The sequence below is a fragment of the Schistocerca cancellata genome, chromosome 5, assembly GCF_023864275.1.
Source record: "Schistocerca cancellata isolate TAMUIC-IGC-003103 chromosome 5, iqSchCanc2.1, whole genome shotgun sequence".
In the NCBI taxonomy this organism is placed as follows: domain Eukaryota; kingdom Metazoa; phylum Arthropoda; class Insecta; order Orthoptera; family Acrididae; genus Schistocerca; species Schistocerca cancellata.
Window position 1 is genome coordinate 256,019,495 of NC_064630.1, and position 19,489 is coordinate 256,038,983.

A 19,489-nucleotide genomic window follows, 5' to 3' on the forward strand; every position below is an offset into this window, starting at 1 on the left:
GAACAATATTTTAATTTCTCCACATAATTTCCATCCCTCTCAACTGCCTTACGCCATCTTGGAACCAGTGCCTGTATACCCGCACGGTAAAATTCTGGACCAACCTGTTGGAGCCACTGTTTGGCAGCGTGCACAAGGGATTCATCATCGTCTAACCTTGTTCCACGAAGAGAGTCTTTCAGTTTCCCAAAGAGATGATAGTCACATGGAACCAGGTCAGGACTGTTAAGGCGGGTGCTTCAGTGTTGTCCATCCGAATTTTGTGATCGCTTCCATGGTTTTTTGACTGACATATGGCCGTGCATTGTCGTGCAACAGCAAAACGTCCTGCTTTTGCCGATGTGGGCGAACACGACATAGTCGAGATTGAAGTTTCTTCAGTGTTGTCACATATGCATCAGAATTTATGGTGGTTCCACTTGGCATGATGTCCACAAGCAAGAGTCCTTCAGAATCGAAAAACACTGTAGCCATAACGTTTCCAGCAGAAGGTGTGGTTTTGAATTTCTTTTTCTTGGGTGAATTTGCATGATGCCACTCCATTGATTGCCTCTTCGTCTCTGGTGAAAAATGATGGAGCCATGTTTCATCACCTGTCACAATTCTTCCAAGAAATTCATCTCCACCATTCTCGTACTGTTCCAAAAGTTCGCTGCATACCGTTTTCCTTATTTCTCTGTGAGCCACTGCCCTGGGAACCGACGTGACACAAACCACAAAGTCGAGCTCCTCCGCACAGGCGTGCGCTAGCGACCTGCGCTGTGGAGGCGTTTTTTTTTTCCTTATTTGAACCTTATAATCTTGTGCAACCAAGAAGTGCATACTGAACGAATTGTAGTACTGGATGGAAGTGCAGCGACTCACGGAGGTCCAGTGTTGGCTGCAATTATGATAAGGCGACGAAACTTGGTAGATATGCTAATGCGTTAATTGAGGACCGATTTACAGTGGAAAAAATTAGTTGCAGTTGTGGCCACCAGGCACAAATCTGGCGCAGTCCAGTGTCTCGTCGACGTGCTCATATTGAACAAACAGTGTAAGCGGCGATTAGTGAAATGAACGTAGTGTCATTAACCTTTTCTGCCCACGTCCCGTTCCTAATCCATTACATATGGAAACATGTCTATACAACTTTCTTACATTTACAGCGCCAGATTTGCACCTGGTGGCCAAAATTAGAACTCATTTTTTTCAGTGTAAATCGGTTCCACATTAATTTATTTATTAGAATATCTATCGACTTTTGCTGCCATATGATAATTACCGTCCACGCTGGACCTCTTTGAGTAGCTGTATCTTTATAATAACCACCCGGTAGCCAACAACACTGATACTATCCCAGACAGGAAGGAAGTCATTGCTTTTAAGCTATATTCCAGCCCCATGTGATGCGAACATTTTTGATAAAGTATTCAGATGAAACTGATATTCATATCGATAACTGGCCATAGAAACCACTATAAAACAGTAATTAAAACAAACCGAGGTCAACCCTGTCGTAACTTTATCTCAAAGAGGGCGCTGTCCCAAATTCAGTGATGCACTAACAAGAGCGGCATTTAGGACATAATATTGTTTGGAATAACATATACACTCCTGGAAATGGAAAAAAGAACACATTGACACCGGTGTGTCAGACCCACCATACTTGCTCCGGACACTGCGAGAGGGCTGTACAAGCAATGATCACACGCACGGCACAGCGGACACACCAGGAACCGCGGTGTTGGCCGTCGAATGGCGCTAGCTGCGCAGCATTTGTGCACCGCCGCCGTCAGTGTCAGCCAGTTTGCCGTGGCATACGGAGCTCCATCGCAGTCTTTAACACTGGTAGCATGCCGCGACAGCGTGGACGTGAACCGTATGTGCAGTTGACGGACTTTGAGCGAGGGCGTATAGTGGGCATGCGGGAGGCCGGGTGGACGTACCGCCGAATTGCTCAACACGTGGGGCGTGAGGTCTCCACAGTACATCGATGTTGTCGCCAGTGGTCGGCGGAAGGTGCACGTGCCCGTCGACCTGGGACCGGACCGCAGCGACGCACGGATGCACGCCAAGACCGTAGGATCCTACGCAGTGCCGTAGGGGACCGCACCGCCACTTCCCAGCAAATTAGGGACACTGTTGCTCCTGGGGTATCGGCGAGGACCATTCGCAACCGTCTCCATGAAGCTGGGCTACGGTCCCGCACACCGTTAGGCCGTCTTCCGCTCACGCCCCAACATCGTGCAGCCCGCCTCCAGTGGTGTCGCGACAGGCGTGAATGGAGGGACGAATGGAGACGTGTCGTCTTCAGCGATGAGAGTCGCTTCTGCCTTGGCGCCAATGATGGTCGTATGCGTGTTTGGCGCCGTGCAGGTGAGCGCCACAATCAGGACTGCATACGACTGAGGCACACAGGGCCAACACCCGGCATCATGGTGTGGGGAGCGATCTCCTACACTGGCCGTACACCACTGGTGATCGTTGAGGGGACACTGAATAGTGCACGGTATATCCAAACCGTCTTCGAACCCATCGTTCTACCATTCCTAGACCGGCAAGGGAACTTGCTGTTCCAACAGGACAATGCACTTCCGCATGTATCCCGTGCCACCCAACGTGCTCTAGAAGGTGTAAGTCAACTACCCTGGCCAGCAAGATCTCCGGATCTGTCCCCCATTGAGCATGTTTGGGACTGGATGAAGCGTCGTCTCACGCGGTCTGCACGTCCAGCACGAACGCTGGTCCAACTGAGGCGCCAGGTGGAAATGGCATGGCAAGCCGTTCCACAGGACTACATCCAGCATCTCTACGATCGTCTCCATGGGAGAATAGCAGCCTGCATTGCTGCGAAAGGTGGATATACACTGTACTAGTGCCGACATTGTGCATGCTCTGTTGCCTGTGTCTATGTGCCTGTGGTTCTGTCAGTGTGATAATGTGATGTATCTGACCCCAGGAATGTGTCAATAAAGTTTCCCCTTCCTGGGACAATGAATTCACGGTGTTCTTATTTCAATTTCCAGGAGTGTATTTTGAGATCAGTATTGGATCTATTTTAAGGAAACTGTAGGCTTGTGAAGTTCCTATTAGATAAAAGAATTGGATTATGAGTATAAAAGTAATATTAAGAATGATAATGGATACAATATCTACTGGCAAATTTCACTTACTCCATAAGGTCAGAGACGTTTCACATAAAAAACCCAGAAGAACAGTACTGTGTCACGCAGACCAAAGAAAGGAAGTGTGATTTATTACAAAGAAAACAAATTTTCTGTATGCGTCCGCAATCATTATGAATATTTTGTGAATAAAACATCTAGTGGTCCATTGATCGTGACCAGGCCGAATATCTCACTAAATAAGCGTCAAACTAAAAATTCATATTTCTTTACGTACTACACGAATATCTAATAAAAATGAGAGTTCCTGTTTAAAAAAACGCAGTTGATATTGGTTTGACCTATGGCAGCGCCATCTAGCGGGCCAACCATAGCGCCATCTGGTTTCCCCCTTCAAGCTAGACGAGTTTCGTTCTTTGTAGTTTTTTCGTTTGATGCTTATTTCGTGAGATATTTGACCCGGTCACGATCAATGTACCACCCTGTATACAGGGTGTAGCGGGTATAACAGCAAATATTTTTATTGGTGGCTGAGGATGGCGTACTGAACAACATTAAATCAGTTTGCACATTAAAAATTGTAGCTACTATAGATCGTATGTTTTTAGGTTGGTTAGTACCTCCGAGTATGTTTGTCAAGAGCAAACCATTAATACTTGCTTTGATCAGGACAGCAGATGAGGTGTTGTAAGCATGGTCGCATGGGCACGAAACACTTAGGGTATACAGGCAGGCGTAGTCCACTCAGTAGCGCACTTATGAATATACAGAAAACATCAGTTCGTGAAGTTTGTGACGTATTTGTGGGAAGAATGATCGACAGCGAGAAAAAGAGCCCAAATTACTGATGTGTGTACATGTTAAGATACCACACACAAAAATATCTGCACTTATATCCGTATGCTGTATGCCTTTATTTATAGCGTTGTTCCGGCTATTGAACCTTATTTTACAAGTTCTAACTTTTGATTGATGATAAGAGTAGCCGAAACGACGTTATAAAGGAAGACATATTTAAACGATCTAGAAGGTTTTTTTGACAAGAGAAGGCACATTAGAAACAATGAGAAACATTGATTGTAGTTGTGATTCTTCAACTTTCTCCGGCGCAGATGATGACGAAATAGCTCACGGGTGAACGGCCGGATGTGTGTCCAACGGGCTGCTCGACACTGCCATCCGGCCATTCACCTGTGAGCTGTTTCGTCATGATTCTAGTTCGTTGACTTATGTATTGAATCAAAGGACGTTACCCACAAAACGGTTTTTTCTCCCAGACAGCAGGTTAGCGCATAACTTCTGACGCAGATGCCTGGCTCCTCACAAAATTCAGGCAGGAAAATACAAGAAAGGTAAGGGCGAAAAAATTGTAAATATTTGTAGAAATATTTGATTGAAGAAAGAAAGTAGTGTGAGTATGTTCAAAAGAGGAAGGGAATACAGAAATATTAGTTACCCAGAAATGAAATCAACAGGAAGTGGTAGCAGCCTAAGACGAACAACTGCAAAACAGTGTGAATAAATCGAAAAATATTAGGTTGGTGCATAAGTACGTAGCATTTTTGTTTCACATGTTGGGTTTCCGGTTGCTATGGGTTTGCTATGATGACGGCGTCCTCTTGGGTAAAATATTCCGGAGGTAAAATAGTCCCCCATTCGGATCTCCGGGCGGGGACTGCTCAAGAGGACGTTGTTATCACGAGAAAGAAAACTGACGTTCTACAGATCGGAGCGTTGAATGTCAGATCCCTTAATCCGGCAGGTAGGTTAGAAAATTTAAAAAGGGAAGTGGATAGGTTCTAAGATAAAGTGGGAATTAGTGAAGTTCGGTGGCAGGAGGAACAAGACTTCCGGTCAGGTGAATACAGTGTTATAAACACAAAATCAAATAGGGGTAGTGCAGGAGAAGGTTTAATAATGAATGAAACAATAGGAATGCGGCTAAGCTACTAAAAACAGCATAGTGAACGCATTATTGTGGCCACGATAGATACGAACCCACGCCTACCACAGTGGTACAAGTTTATATGCCAACTAGACCGCAGATGACGAAGAGATTGATGAAATGTGTGATAAGATAAAAAATATTATTCAGATAGTGAGGGGGACGAAAATTTAATAGTCATGGGTGACTGGAATTCGATAGTAGGAAAAGGAAGAGAAAAAAACGTAGTAGGTGAATATGGAATGGGGTTAAGGAATGAAAGAGGAAGCCGCCTGGTAGAATTTTGCACGGAATATAACTTAATCATAGCTGACACTTGGTTCAAGAATAATAAAAGAAGGTTGTATACATGGAAGAAGCCTGGAGATACTGGAAGGTCTCAGATAGATTATATAATGGTAAGACAGAGATTCAGGAACCAGGTTTTAAGTTGTAAGACATTTCCAGGGGCAGATGTGGACTCTGACCACAATCTATTGGTTATGAACTGTAGATTAAAACTGAAGAAACTGCAAAAAGGTGGGAAATTGAGGAGATGGGACCTGGATAAACTGAAAGAACAAGAGATTGCAAAGAGCTTCAGGGAGAGCATTAGCGAACGATTGACAGGAATGAGGGAAAGAAATACAGTAAAAGAAGAATGGGTAGCTTTGAGAAATGAAATAGTGATGGTAGCAGAGGACCAAGTAGGTAAAAAGACGAGGGCTAATAGAAATCCTTGGGTAACAGAAGAGATAATGAATGTATTTGATGATAGGAGAAAATATAAAAATGCAGTATATGAAGCAGGCAATAATGAATACAAACGTCTCAAAAATGAGATCGACAGGAAGTGCAAAATGGTTAAGCAGGGATGGCTAGAGGACAAATGTAAGGATGTAGAGGCGCATATCACTAGGGGTAAGATATATACTGCCTACAGGAAAATTAAAGAGACCTTTGGAGAAAAGAGAACCACATGCATGAATATCAAGAGCTCAGGTGGACGCCCAGTTCTAAACAAAGAAGGGAAAGCAGAAAGGTGGAAGGAGTATGTAGAGGGTCTATACAAGGGCGATGTTCTTGAGGACAATATTATGGAAATGGAAGAGAATTTGGATGAAGATGAAATATGAGATATGATACTGCGTGAAGAGTTTGACAGAGCACTAAAGACCTAAGTCGAAACAAGGCCCCTGGAGTAGACAACATTCCATTAGAACTACTGACAGCCTTGGGAGAGCCAGGCCTAACAAAACTCTACCATCTGGTGAGCAAGATGTATGATACAGGCGAAACACTCTCAGACTTGAAGAAGAATATAATAATTCCAATCCTAAAGAATGCAGGTGTTAACAGATGTGAAAATTACCTGACTATCAGTTTAATAAGCCACGGCTGCAAAATACTAACACGAATTCTTTACAGACGAATGGAAAAACTGGTATAAGCAGACCTCGGGGTAGATCAGTTTGGATTCCGTAGAAATGTTGGAACACGTGAGGTAATACTGACCCTACGACTTATCTTGGAAAATAGATTAAGGAAAGGCAAACCTTCGTTTCTAGGATTTGTAGACTTAGATAAAGCTTTTGACAATGTTGACTGGAATACTCTCTTTCAAATTCTGAAGGTGGCAGGGGTAAAATACAGGGAGCGAAACGCTATTTACAATTTGTACAGAAACCAGATGGCAGCTATAAAAGTCGAGGGGCATGAAAGGTAGCAGTGGTTGGGAAGGGAGTGAGACAGGGTTGTAGCCTATCCCCGATGTTATTCAATCTGTATATTGATCAAGCAGTAAAGAAAACAAAAGAAAAATTTGGACTAGGAATTAAAATCCATGGAGAAGAAATAAAAACTTTGAGGTTCCCCGATGACTACGTAATTCTGTCAGAGACAGCAAAGGACCTGGAAGAGCAGCTGAACGATATGGACAGTGTCTTGAAAAGAGGGTATAAGATGAACATCAACAGAAGCAAAACGAGGATAATGAAATGTAGTCGAATTATATCGGGTGATGCTGCGGGAATTAGCTTAGGAAATGAGAGGCTTAAAGTAGTAAATGAGTTTTTCTATTTGGGGATCAAAATAACTGATGATGATCGACGTAGAGAGGATATAAAATGTAGACTGGCAATAGCAAGGAAAGCGTTTCTGCAGAACAGAAATTTGTTAACGTCGAGTATAGATTTAAGTGTCAGGAAGTTGTTTCTGAAAGTATTTGTGTGGAGTGTAGCCATGTTGGAAGTGAAACGTGGACGATAAATAGTTTAGGCAAGAAGAGAATAGGAGCTTTCGAAATGTGGTGTTACACAGGAATGCTGAAGGTTAGATGGGTAGATCACATAACTAATGAGGAGGTACTGAACAGAATTGGAGAGAAGAGAAATTTGTGGCACAACTTGACTAGAAGAAGGGATCTGTGGGTAGGGCATATTCTGAGGCATCAAGGGATCACCAATTTAGTATTGGAGGGCAGCATGGAAGGAGATGAAGAAGCTTGCACAGGAAAGAATAGCATGTAGAGCTGCGTCAAAGCAGTCTGTGGACTGAAGACCACAACAACAACAACAACAACAATGGGTTTATTTATCGATTGTCAATTTTTATATGCAGTTTATTGTTACTATTGGAGTTTATTATCATTTTGTCATTTGGAGATAGTGAGTGGAGTTGTGGACACTAGAAAACGGTGTATCAAGTCTAGAAATCGGATCACTTCTGACATATTCTTCTGTCTGAGTTCAGCAGAGGGGTTCGACCAGCGGAGAACTCAGAAACATTTGCGCCGTGTTTGGGTGTAATGTAGTTGGACAGAGCACGTCGAGAAAATGGTTTTTTCGTTTTAAAGCAGAGTTTTGACATTAGTGACTGTCCTCATTCAAGAAGACCTTCGGGTTTAATGAAGATCTTTTAAACTCAGCCGGCCTGGGTGGCCGAGCGATTCTAGGTGCTACAGTCTGGAACCGCGCTACCGCCACGGACGCAGGTTCGAATCCTGCCTCGGGCATAGATGTGTGTGATGTCCTTAGGTTTGTTAGGTTTAATCTCAGATGTTAAGTCCCATAGTGCTCAGAGCCATTTGAACCATTTTTTTTTGTTTAAACTCATTAATCCACAATGATCCATGTCACTATAATGTGATGAACTTTTGATCATTCCACCATTGTGCGACATTTTCGTGAAATGGAGAAAGGTTCAAAAATCGGATGTATGAATTCTGCATGCTCTAAGCCAAAATCACGGAATTCAGCTGGTGTCCATATGTGCATCTCTGCTTGCTCGTCATTAGTTGTCCCATGAACACTGACCGTTCCTATCCTATACCGTTACTGGTGACAAGAAATGGTATCTTTAAGCTCACAGAAGGAAAAGAAAGAAATGGTTGAGCCCATACAAAGAAACAATTCCCCGTACAAAGAACTGCGAGCATTCACATAAGATAATGTTATGCATCTGGTGGAACAGCGATGGTGTGGTGTATTACGAATTGGTTCCCCGAGGTGTAACCATCACTGCCGACATTTACTGTCAACAACTGAGACGCCTTGCAGACGGAGTCCAAGAACAACGACCAGGAAGACTGCTTGAAGAGATGCTACTTCACGATAACGCCCGCACAATTTCTGTAAGACAGACAGAAAGACACTATACTGAAGTTGGAATGGTGAGTCATTTCATACCCACTTAATTCATCTGATCTTGCGCCCTCAGATTTTCACCTTTTCCTCTCTCTGTTGAACAACCTTAAGAAACTTTCTTTTCGGGTGAAAATGATCTCCGAACATGGGACAACGAATTCTTCGCTTCAAAACGACGTGATTTCTACACGCGAAATTGATAAGTTAGCCCAACTTTGACAGACTCTTGTAAATAGCGAAAGAGACTATATTATTAAAGACAAAAGCCTCTGTTATGTGATATGTTAAACTCAATGGAGAGAGCGAGTAGGGAGTAAGACAACATCGGAAGCCTCTACGATTGAGAGTAACTTCTCATGTGACAGAGAAACAGAGCCCATACAGAATCGAGCATTAGCGTCGGGGTTTCTTACAGTTGTGATGGCAGCAATGATACACAGCAAACTTTCGGAAGAATATCATCTGCACATCTCAAAGATATCAAAGACAGATAAATGCTAGAATACCGCAGAATTAACTTGACAGCTTACGCATTCACGTTTCTGACAATAATATACAGAAGAACAGAAAAGGAAATTTAGGCTCTGTTAGATAACAATCAGTATGGCTTGGGAAACATTAACGAACGAGAGAGGCAGTTACCAGGTGATCAAAAAGTCAGTATAAATTTGAAAACTTAATAAACCACGGAATAATGTAGATAGAGAGGTAAAAATTGACGCACATGCTTGGAATGACATGGGGTTTTATTAGAACCAAAAAAATCAAAGTTCACAAAATGTCCGACAGATGGCGCTGGACAGCAAAACGTCAGTGACTGCGCATGACAATCGTGTATGAAAGCAGCTGTAATGAGAGAGAGAATCAGATCCGCCAGCCTACATGTTGACGTTACTTGGAAAGGCGCTTTTAATGAAGCTGTATTATCAGAATGGGGAATGTGCTAGTTCAGCTTTACGATCCTATCGCCATAGGAAGGGGATTCGAATGGGTAAAGGTCCGTTGACAAATGCAGCTGTGGCGAGAATGATTTCGAAGTTCGAAGCCACGGCTTGCTTAGACGATAGACCCCATAGTGGCCGACCGAGCACAAGGCGTAATGCTGCTGAGACAGTTCAGGAAGACATGGAGACTGTAGCGGATTCGTGTATGCACGGGGAAGTCAGCGCTCGTGCAGTCGCACGTCGCACCGTCATTCCATACACTACTGTTTGGTTCGCACTGAGGCGTACCCTCCGATGCTATCCGTACAAGATCCGTCCGCATCATGAACTGTTACCTGGCGATTTAGTGAAGCGGAGGGCATTTGCGGTGTGGACGTTTCAAAATATGGTGGAAGATGACGATTGGTTGAGTAACGTTTTGTGGGCCGACGAAGCTCATTTCACGCTCCGAGGGTCTCTCAACGCCCACAACTGCAGAATTTGGGCTACCGAAAATCCTAGAACTGTCGTGGAAACTCCATTGCACGACGAGAAATTCACGATATGGATTGGATTTACCACATCTACCGTTATCGGGCCTTTTTTCTTCGAGGAAATGCGTGATTTTGGTTTTGTAACTGCTACCGTGACGGGTGAGAGGTACGCCGATATGTTACAGAATCGCATCATACCAAGCCTGGCTGATAAACACCTGCTGGAAGGTACGATGTTTATGCAGGATGGCGCTCCTCCCCATATTGATAGACGCGTGAAGGATCGCTTGCACGCGTCGTTTGGTGATGATCGTGTGCTCAGCCGCGACTTTCGTCGTGCTTGGCCTCCCAGGTCCCCAGACCTCAGTCGTGCGATTATTGGCTTGGGGTTACCTGAAATCGCAAGTGTATCGTGATCGACCGACATCTCTAGGGATGCTGAAAGACAACATCCGACGCCAATACCTCACCATAACTCCAGACATGCTTTACAGTGCTGTTCAGAACATTATTCCTCGACTACAGCTTTTGTTGAGGAATGATGGTGGACATATTGAGCATTTCCTGTAAAGAACATCATCTTTGCTTTGTCTTACTTTATTATGCTGATTACTGCTATTCTTATCAGATGAAGCGTCATCTGTCGGACTTTTTTGAATTTTTTTTTCGTTCTAATAAAACCCCATGTCATTTCAAGCATGTGTGTCAATTTGTACCTCTCTATCTACATTATTCCGTGATTTATTCAGTTTTCAAATTTATACAGACTTTTTGATCACCCGGTATATCATGTATGGCAAAAAGGCTCTATCCATAACCGGCGCCGAGACAGCTGTGAAGCAACACAGGCCATAGATGACAGGGATGAGCGACGGCTGCACAGATGTGCACGGGCGAATAGACGTGCAATTGTTGAGCAACTGACCACCCAGATGAACCAAGGGGCTACCAGCACAGTCTTCTCAAGGACCTATGCGTATGGACCTATGCAGCAGGCGCCTGGTTCATGCACCAACGCTGACTGACATTCATTGGCGACGAAGGCTGGAATTTGCACGACAGTACCGCAACTAGACGTCCGCTGTGTTGTGACAGGTGGCCGTTTTTAGATGAATAACGTGTTGTGCTCCATCGAACAGATGGCGTTGGCATGTACGGCGTTCAATGTCTGAAAGCAAACAAACGCTGCAAGAATCGACTGCAGGGTCCAGGCCGACAGATGGAGCATTATGGTCTGGAGAATGTCTTCGTGGCATTCCCTGGGTGATCTCGTCGTTCTGGAAGGCACAGTGGATCAGCACATATATGCAACTATTCTTGGGCATCATCCCCACCCCCATATGCAGTTTTGTTTTTCCTCGTCACGGTGTCACGTACCAGCAGGACAATACAATGTGCCACGCAGCTTGCAGTGTGCGTGCGTGTTTCGAAGGGCACCATGACAAGTTTATTGTACTCCCCTGACCGTCAAATGTCCCAGATTTAAACCCAATAGAGAATGTGTGAGACCAGCAGGATCGGGCTGTTCGCGCCATGGATTCTCGACTGAGAAATCTAGCGCAACTGGCTACGACACTCCAATCGGCATGGCTCCATGTCCCTTCGGTACTTTCCAGAACCTCACTGGCACTCTTCCTGCACTCCTAGTAGCAAAAGGTGGGTATTGAGGCTTTGACAGGTTGTCACATTAACGTGAAGGACATTCAGCTACCTTGCACCCATCAGAATGCATCACGGACGAAACAAAAGGGATATAATAAGCAGGCTACCACAGCAAAGAGAATATTCTTTACCAAAAAGAAGTCTACTGGTATCAAACATAGATCTTAATTTGAGACTGACATTTTTGATAGCGCCTCTCTGTGGAGATGGCTCTGTACGGAAATGCATAACTGACTGTGGCGAAAACCCTTAAAAGAAGATAATCGAAACGTTTGACATGTGGTGTTCAGAACCATGCTGAAAGTTAAATTGACTGATAAGTAATCGCAGCAGAATCTGTGAGGTGACGCATATGAGATGAGGTAAAACCTACCTAGAAGAATGTATTATGGCATCAACGGATAACTTCCATGCTACTTAAGGGAACTACAGGGGAAAAACTGCAGGGGAAGACAGTGATTGGAAGACATAAAGCAATTTAAGCTGTTGTATGTTTGGGCTGCTTTGAGATGACGAAACTGACCCAGGAAAAGAAATAGTGACCAGCTGTTTTGACCTTTCTAGGCCTCCCTAAATCGCAATCAGAGGGATTAAACATTTCATGCTCCACAAGACACTACTTCGTACGGGGCACTGTCTTTCTCGAAACCTCTCCACTACAAATGTTGGGCGGCACGAATCAAATGGCCATCGAGAAAATTCAGTATTTTAATCACTTTTACTGCATTGTACAGCAATACAAATACATGACGAGCACTTGTAAACAGTTAAGTACTCGCAAAGTCCGTAACGATCACTTAGACAGTTGCTACTAGAAGAAAGCAAGGCAAGGAAGTGAGTCGCACATTAAAAAAAAAAAAACGATTATCTAAGCCGCTAGTCAACGTATCCTTCACTGAAACAGAACATAAAATACGGCCGGTATACGTAACGATCACCTCTTAATCGTCCGCCCCTGGTAGATGAGTGCTCAGCGCGACGGAATGTCATACCGAATGGCCCGGGTTCGATTCCCGGCTAGGCCTGAGATTTTCTCTGCTCAGGGACTGGGTATTGTGTTGTCCGTATCATCATCGTTTCATCTCCATCGACACGCAAGCCGCCGAAGTGGCGTCAACTCGAAAGACTTGCACCAGGCGAACGGTTTACCCGACGGGAGGTCCTAGCCACACAGCATTTCCATTTTAACTCTTAATCAGGCGTCATCAACATGGTAGTTTGAATATTTAATGGAACAAAAAGTTCCCTGTCGTATTCTGGTACATTTTCGTCCTGTAGATTTCTCACCATTGATTCACGATGAAGAGCTGTAGAGTTGGGTTGTGTTGGGGGAGGAGACCAAACAGCGAGGTCGTCGGTCTCATCGGATTAGGGAAGGAAGTCGGCTGTGCCCTTGGCAATGGAACCATCCCAGCATTTGCCTGAAGAGATTTAGGGAAATCACGGAAAACCTAAATCAGGATGGTCGGACGCGGGAGAAGAGCTGTAGAAAATTAGTTCTAACATGGTAAAAAAGCTTTTCTAGACCTATGTTCACATAACATACACTATCTCACACAAAAAGTGAGGCACCCAGAGCACATTGTTGGATATCAATGTAACTTAGTACAGGCGCACATCACCGAGGGGTATACAACAGATTACAGCTGTAATTCTCTGTGACAGGTAGAGACCCTGAGACGCTGAGAAAGACACGGAGATACCGCCTACACGAGTGAGACAGCATTGTCACTAACCTAACCTAACCTAACCTAACCTAGTACATGACAGACATTGCGTGTCTACATTTCGCCGGCTGATCGAATGGTATATTATCCAGATTTGAGGAGCAGTCGAATGTAACAGTGGCCTGATGATGAACTGCATACATATACGTTTATGGTAACAGTCTGTTCTACAGGCGTATGCAAGGTGTACGCCATTTGGTTCAGGGAAGCTTCAGCTGTGTCCCAGGCTTTTTCCTACATCATTAACGCCGATCCTGCACAAGTAATGGCTCCGGTTAAGCTGTTTCGGGACTGACCAGTAGCAATGTTAAACATTTGTTATGAGTTTCTTTTCTGTGAAAACAGAATAAACGACCATTCAATGTTCAGCAACCAAAATAATGAAACCTACTATAGATAAATAACAACTCCTCTGGCCATCAGAAAAACGTACCGCATAAAACAGAACAACATGTCCACTCACGATAACCCATTACAGTACCATAGTACATATATCTCCCCTTGACACACATACACAAACACACACCAACACACACACACACACACACACACACACACACACACTAATCGAAAAAGATAAATACACACTCAGAGGAGTAGCAAACGCTTCCACAACCACAGTAAACAAAACAAAAGACGATCGCATTTCGCCACCTCCAGACAAAGAACTCGTTGTGTACAAGCATCTATACTACATGGAAACGAAACATACCCAGTGTCAGTGAAGTACAGTGTTCTAAAAACACTAGGAATGAAGTAGGAAGTAAAAAAAAATTGTAATAGTTGTAAGTTAATATTGTTTAATAGTAGCAATGTAAAACATAGGAACCACTTACGATCTTGACAAACAGATTTGTTAGGAAAACGGTGTTACAGTGGTCACTAAAGATGCTTTGAAATAAACCTGTACGCTTTGGTCTAAATAAGACTTTTATTATAGCCGCAAAAGATTGTCTGTAACGTGTACTACTGATAAATTTTAAATTCTTGATCATCGCTGGAGGCAGCAACAGTAATGTACTCTTTCTGTAGGAAAAGGCGATAAAATGCCAAATCAGCTGTAGCAATTGATTTGATTGAAAACCCCTTGATCTAGGTTTGGGCGTCTTTAAAAACGTGTTCTTCAGAAGGGTCAACGATTAACACCTGAAATGGTTAACATTCTATAGGGTTTAAGGCAAAAGTAAAAACAAATCACCGAATTACAAAGAATTTTTATACTTACTGGTTACATGACGTTGTGGAGGTAGGCCACAAATGAAGTTCAGATTCACCTCCATAATAATAAAACCACAAAGTATCGTCCTGATTGTCATTGGAAAGTGCTTCACAAATGCAGCTAGTGAACTGATGTCACGTCGTTGTCTCTTGGGTCGAGGAAACTTTAGAGCGCGAGAAAGCAGTACACATATGCGCAGAATAAGTGCGCAAAAGTGCGAGAAAGAATAGTGCCGAAATAACTAGAAAACGCCTAAATTATTAAAATTTTGCTATAGTAAAAATGTAGTTAGTACTCGTACAACATTATAACAAACACATGGCGTTTTATTTGGTTTTCGCACGAAAATGTTTTATAGAAACAAAAGAATTACGTCAAATATAAAATAACTTGTAGTACATTATTTTTAAGTAAAAGAAATGGGATAGAGAGTAAGTGAAATGATGGGAAACAATGAAAATAAGGGGGGGGGGGAGAATGGAAGGAGGGGAATTAATTATCAACAGTTTACTCGTCGTAATTCGTAGGAAAAGAGCCACAGGACATATGCCGAAGTTATTATAGTATACAATAAAACGTACTAACAAACGTTAGCAGTTACATAATGTGCGATCTATAATGAGGGCCTAAATACAATCTCACACAAAACAAAGGTAAAATAATTTTTACAATAACTTCTCGTTGCAGGAGGCAATAATACTAGGAAAATGGGTAAAGATGGTTACATGTAACTTGTTGTTGTGGTCTTCAGCCCAGAGACTGGTTTGAAGCAACTCTCCATGCTACTCTATCCTGTGCAAGCTTCTTCATCTCCAAGTAACTACACAACCTACATCCTGCTGAATCTTCTTAGTTCTACGATTTTTACACTCCACACTGCCTTCCAGTACCACACTGGTGATCCCTTGCTGTCTCAGAACATGTCCTACTAACTAACCGATCCCTTCTTCTAGTGTCAAGTTGTGCCACAAATTCCTCTTCTCCCTAGTACTGTTCGGTACCTCCTCATTAGCTACGTGATCTACTCATCTAATCTTCAGCATTCTTATGTAGCACCACTTTTAGAAAGCTTCAATTCTCTTCCTGTCTAAACTATTTATCAGTCATGTTTCACTTCCATACGAAGCTACACTCCATACAAATACTTCCCGAAAAGACTGACACTTAAATCTATACTCCATGCTAACAAATTTCTCTTCTTCAGAAACGCTTTCCTTGCCATTGCTAGTCTACATTTTATATCCTCTCTACTTCGACCATCATTAGTTATTTTGCTCATCATATAGCAAAACTCATCTACTACTTCAAGTGTCTCATTTCCTAATCTAATTACCTCAGCATCACCTGATTTAATTCGACTACATTCCATAATCCTTATTTTGCTTTTGTTCATGTTCATCTTATATCATCCTTTCAAGACACTGCCCATTCCGTTCAACTGCTCTTCCAGGTCCTTCGCTGTCTCTGACAGAATTACAATGTCATCGGCAAACCTCAAAGTTTTTATTTCTTCTCCATGGATTTTAATTCCTACTGCAAATTTTTCTTTTGTTTCCTTTACTGCTTGCTCAATATAGAGACTGAATAACATCGGGGATAGGCTACAACCCTGTCTCACTCCCTTCCAAACCACCGCTTCCCTTTCATGTCCCTCGACTCATAACTGCCACCTGGTTTCTGTATAAATTGTAAATAGCCTTTCGCTCCCTGTATTTTACCCCTGCCGCCTTCAGAAATTGAAAGATATTATTTCAGTCAACATTGTCAAAATCTTTCTCTAAGTCTACAAATGCTGTAAACGTAGGTTTGCCTTTCCTTAATCTAAGATAAGTCGTAGGGTCAGTATTGCCGCACGTGTTCCAACAAATCAACGGAATCCGATCAGATCTTCCCCGAGTTCTTCCATTCGTCTATAAAGAATTCTTGTTAGTATTTGGAACTGTGGCGTATTAAACTGATAGTTCGGTAATTTTCACACCTACTTTCTTTGGGATTGGAATTATTATATTCTTCTTGAAATCTGAAGATATTTCGCCTGTCTCATACATCTTGCTCATCAGACGGTAGAGTTTCGTCAGGGCTGTTTCACCCAAGGCTATCAGTAATTCTAATAGAATGTTGTCTGCTCTCAAGGGCTTGTTTCGACTTAGGTCTTTCAGAGCTCTGTCAGATTCCTCACACAGTATCATATCTCCCATTTCATATTCATCTACGTCCTCTTCCATTTCTATAATATTGCCCTCAAATACATCGCCCTTGTACAGGCCGTCTATATACTCCCTCCACCTTTCCGCTTTTCCTTCTTTGCTTAGAACTGGTTTCCCATCTGAGGTATTGATATTCATACAAGTGGTTCTCTTTTCTCCAAAGGTCTCTTCAATTTTCGTGTAGGCAATATCTGTCTTACCTCTAGTGATAAATGCCTCTACATCCCCACACTCGTCCTCTAGGCATCCCTGCTTAGCCATTTTGCACATCCTGTCGTTCTTATTTTTGAGACGTTTGTATTCTGTTTCGCCTGCTTCATTTACTACATTTATATATATTCTCCTTTCATCAATTTAATTCAATATCTCTTCTGTTACCTAAGGATTTCTACTAGCCCTTGTCTTTTTACCTACTTGAACTCTGCTGGTTACACTATTTCATCTCTCAAAGTTACCTATTCTCCTTGTACTGTATTTCTTTCCCCTGTTCTTGTCAATCCTTCCCTAATGCTCTCTCTGAAACAACCCCTGGCTCTTTTAGTTTATCCAGGTACCACCTCATTAAATTCCCACCGTTTTGCATTTCTTCAGTTTTAATCTACTATTCACAACCAAAAGATCGTGGTCAGAGTCCACATTTGCCCCTGGAAATGTCTTAGAATCTAATACCTGGTTCCTAAGTCTCTCTCTTAAAAATAAAACTAAACTTCGTCCGAACAGGTCTTGGAAGGCCCAACGGTATCGACCGGCCGCCGTGTCATCCTCTCACCCCAGGGGCGTCACTGGATGCGGATGTGGAGGGCTTGTGCTCAGCACACCGCACTCCTAGCCGTTGACAATTTTCGAGACCGGAGCCGTTACTTCTCAGTCATGTAGCTCCTCAGTTTGTCTCACAAGGTGTGAGTGCACGCCGCTTGCCAACAGCACTCGGCAGACCGGACGGTCACCCATCCAAGTGCTAGCTCAGCCCGACAGTGCTTAACTTCGATGATCTGATGGGAACCGGTGTTACCATTGCGACAAGGCCGTTGGCTTGGATCTCTGTGTTACCATTGTATAATCTATTTGAAACCTTACAGTATATCCAGACCTTTTCCACGTATACAATCTTCTTTCATGATTCTTAAACCAAGTGTTAGCTTTGATTAAGTTATGCTCTATGCAAAATTCTATCAGGAGGTTTCCTCTTTTATTCCTTACCGCCCTTCCATGTTCACCTACTACTTTTCCTTTCTCTTCCTTTTCCTACCGTCGAATTCCAGTCCCCCATGACTATTAAATTTTCATCTCCCTTCACTATCTGAACAATTTCTTTTATCTCATCATACAATTCTTCAATCTCTTCGTCATCTGCGGAGCAAGTCGGCGTATAAACTTGTGCAACTGTTGCAGATGTGGGCTTAGTGTCTATCTTGGCTACAATAATGCGTTCACTATACTGTTCGTAGTAGTTTACCCGCACTCCTATTTTTTTATTCATAATTAAACTAGCTCCTGCGTTCCTCGTTCCAACCGAACTTCACTAATTCCCCCTATATCTAACTTTGACCAATACATTTCCCTTTTCAAATTTTCTAACCTACGTGCCCGATTAAGGGATCTGACATTCCACGCTCCTGTCCGCAGAATTCCAGATTTCTTATTCCTGATAACGACGTCCTCCTGAGTAGTTCCCGCCAGGAGACCCGAATGGGGGACTCTTTTACCTCCGAAAGAGAAAAAAAAATGTTCAAATTTTCAAATGTGTGTAATTTCCTAAGAGGCCAAACTGCTTAGGTCATCGGTCGTTAGACTTACACACTACTTAAACTATGCTAAGAATAACACACACTCCCATGGCCGAGGGAGGACTCGAACCTCGGGCGGAAGGGTCCGCACATCCAAGAGGACGCCATCATCATTGAACCATACAGTAAGGCTGCATGCCCTCGGGAAAAATTACGGTTGTAGTTTCCCCTTGATTTCAGCCGTTCGCAATACCAGCACAGCAAGGCTGTTTTGGTTAATATTACAAGGCCAAAAAAATGGCTCTGAGCACTATGGGACTTAACATCTGAGGTCATCAGTCCCCTAGAACTTAGAACTACTTAAACCTAACTAACCTAAGGACATAACACACATCCATGCCCGAGGCAGGATTCGAACCTGCGACCGTAGCAGTCGCGGTTCTGGACTGCAGCGCCTAGAACGGCGTGGCCACCGCGGTCGGCTTACAAGGCCAGATCAGTCAATCATCCAGACTGTTGCCCTCTGCAACTACTGAAAAGGTTGCTGCCCTTCTTCAGGAACCACACGTTTGTCTGGCCTCTCAACAGATACCCCTCCGTTATGGTTGCACCTACGGTGCGGCTTTCTGTATCGCTGAGGCAAGCAAGCCTCGCCACCAACGGCAAGGTCCATGGTACATGCGGGGTTTGTAAATTACAGAACCATTTAAAATTATTTTCTGATATCAAACGATGCGTTTAAAAGTTTCAACCTTCATCATCGCTCCTTATAGTCAACATTTGATTTACAGAATCAGGGTTGCTGTTCCTCTGGTGATGTTACTACGGTGCAATTTTTTGTTGTCGGATGCACCC

The 19,489-nt window shown here is 43.3% G+C and overlaps 1 protein-coding gene and 1 pseudogene across 1 annotated transcript in view; both read right to left on the reverse strand.

The window, feature by feature from the left end:
* LOC126187372 (xenotropic and polytropic retrovirus receptor 1) overlaps nucleotides 1–19,489 on the reverse strand; it is a 304,308-nt gene that overhangs the window by 205,606 nt on the left and 79,213 nt on the right. The window lies entirely within an intron of this gene.
* On the reverse strand, nucleotides 17,823–17,940 carry LOC126189150 (5S ribosomal RNA; annotated as a pseudogene).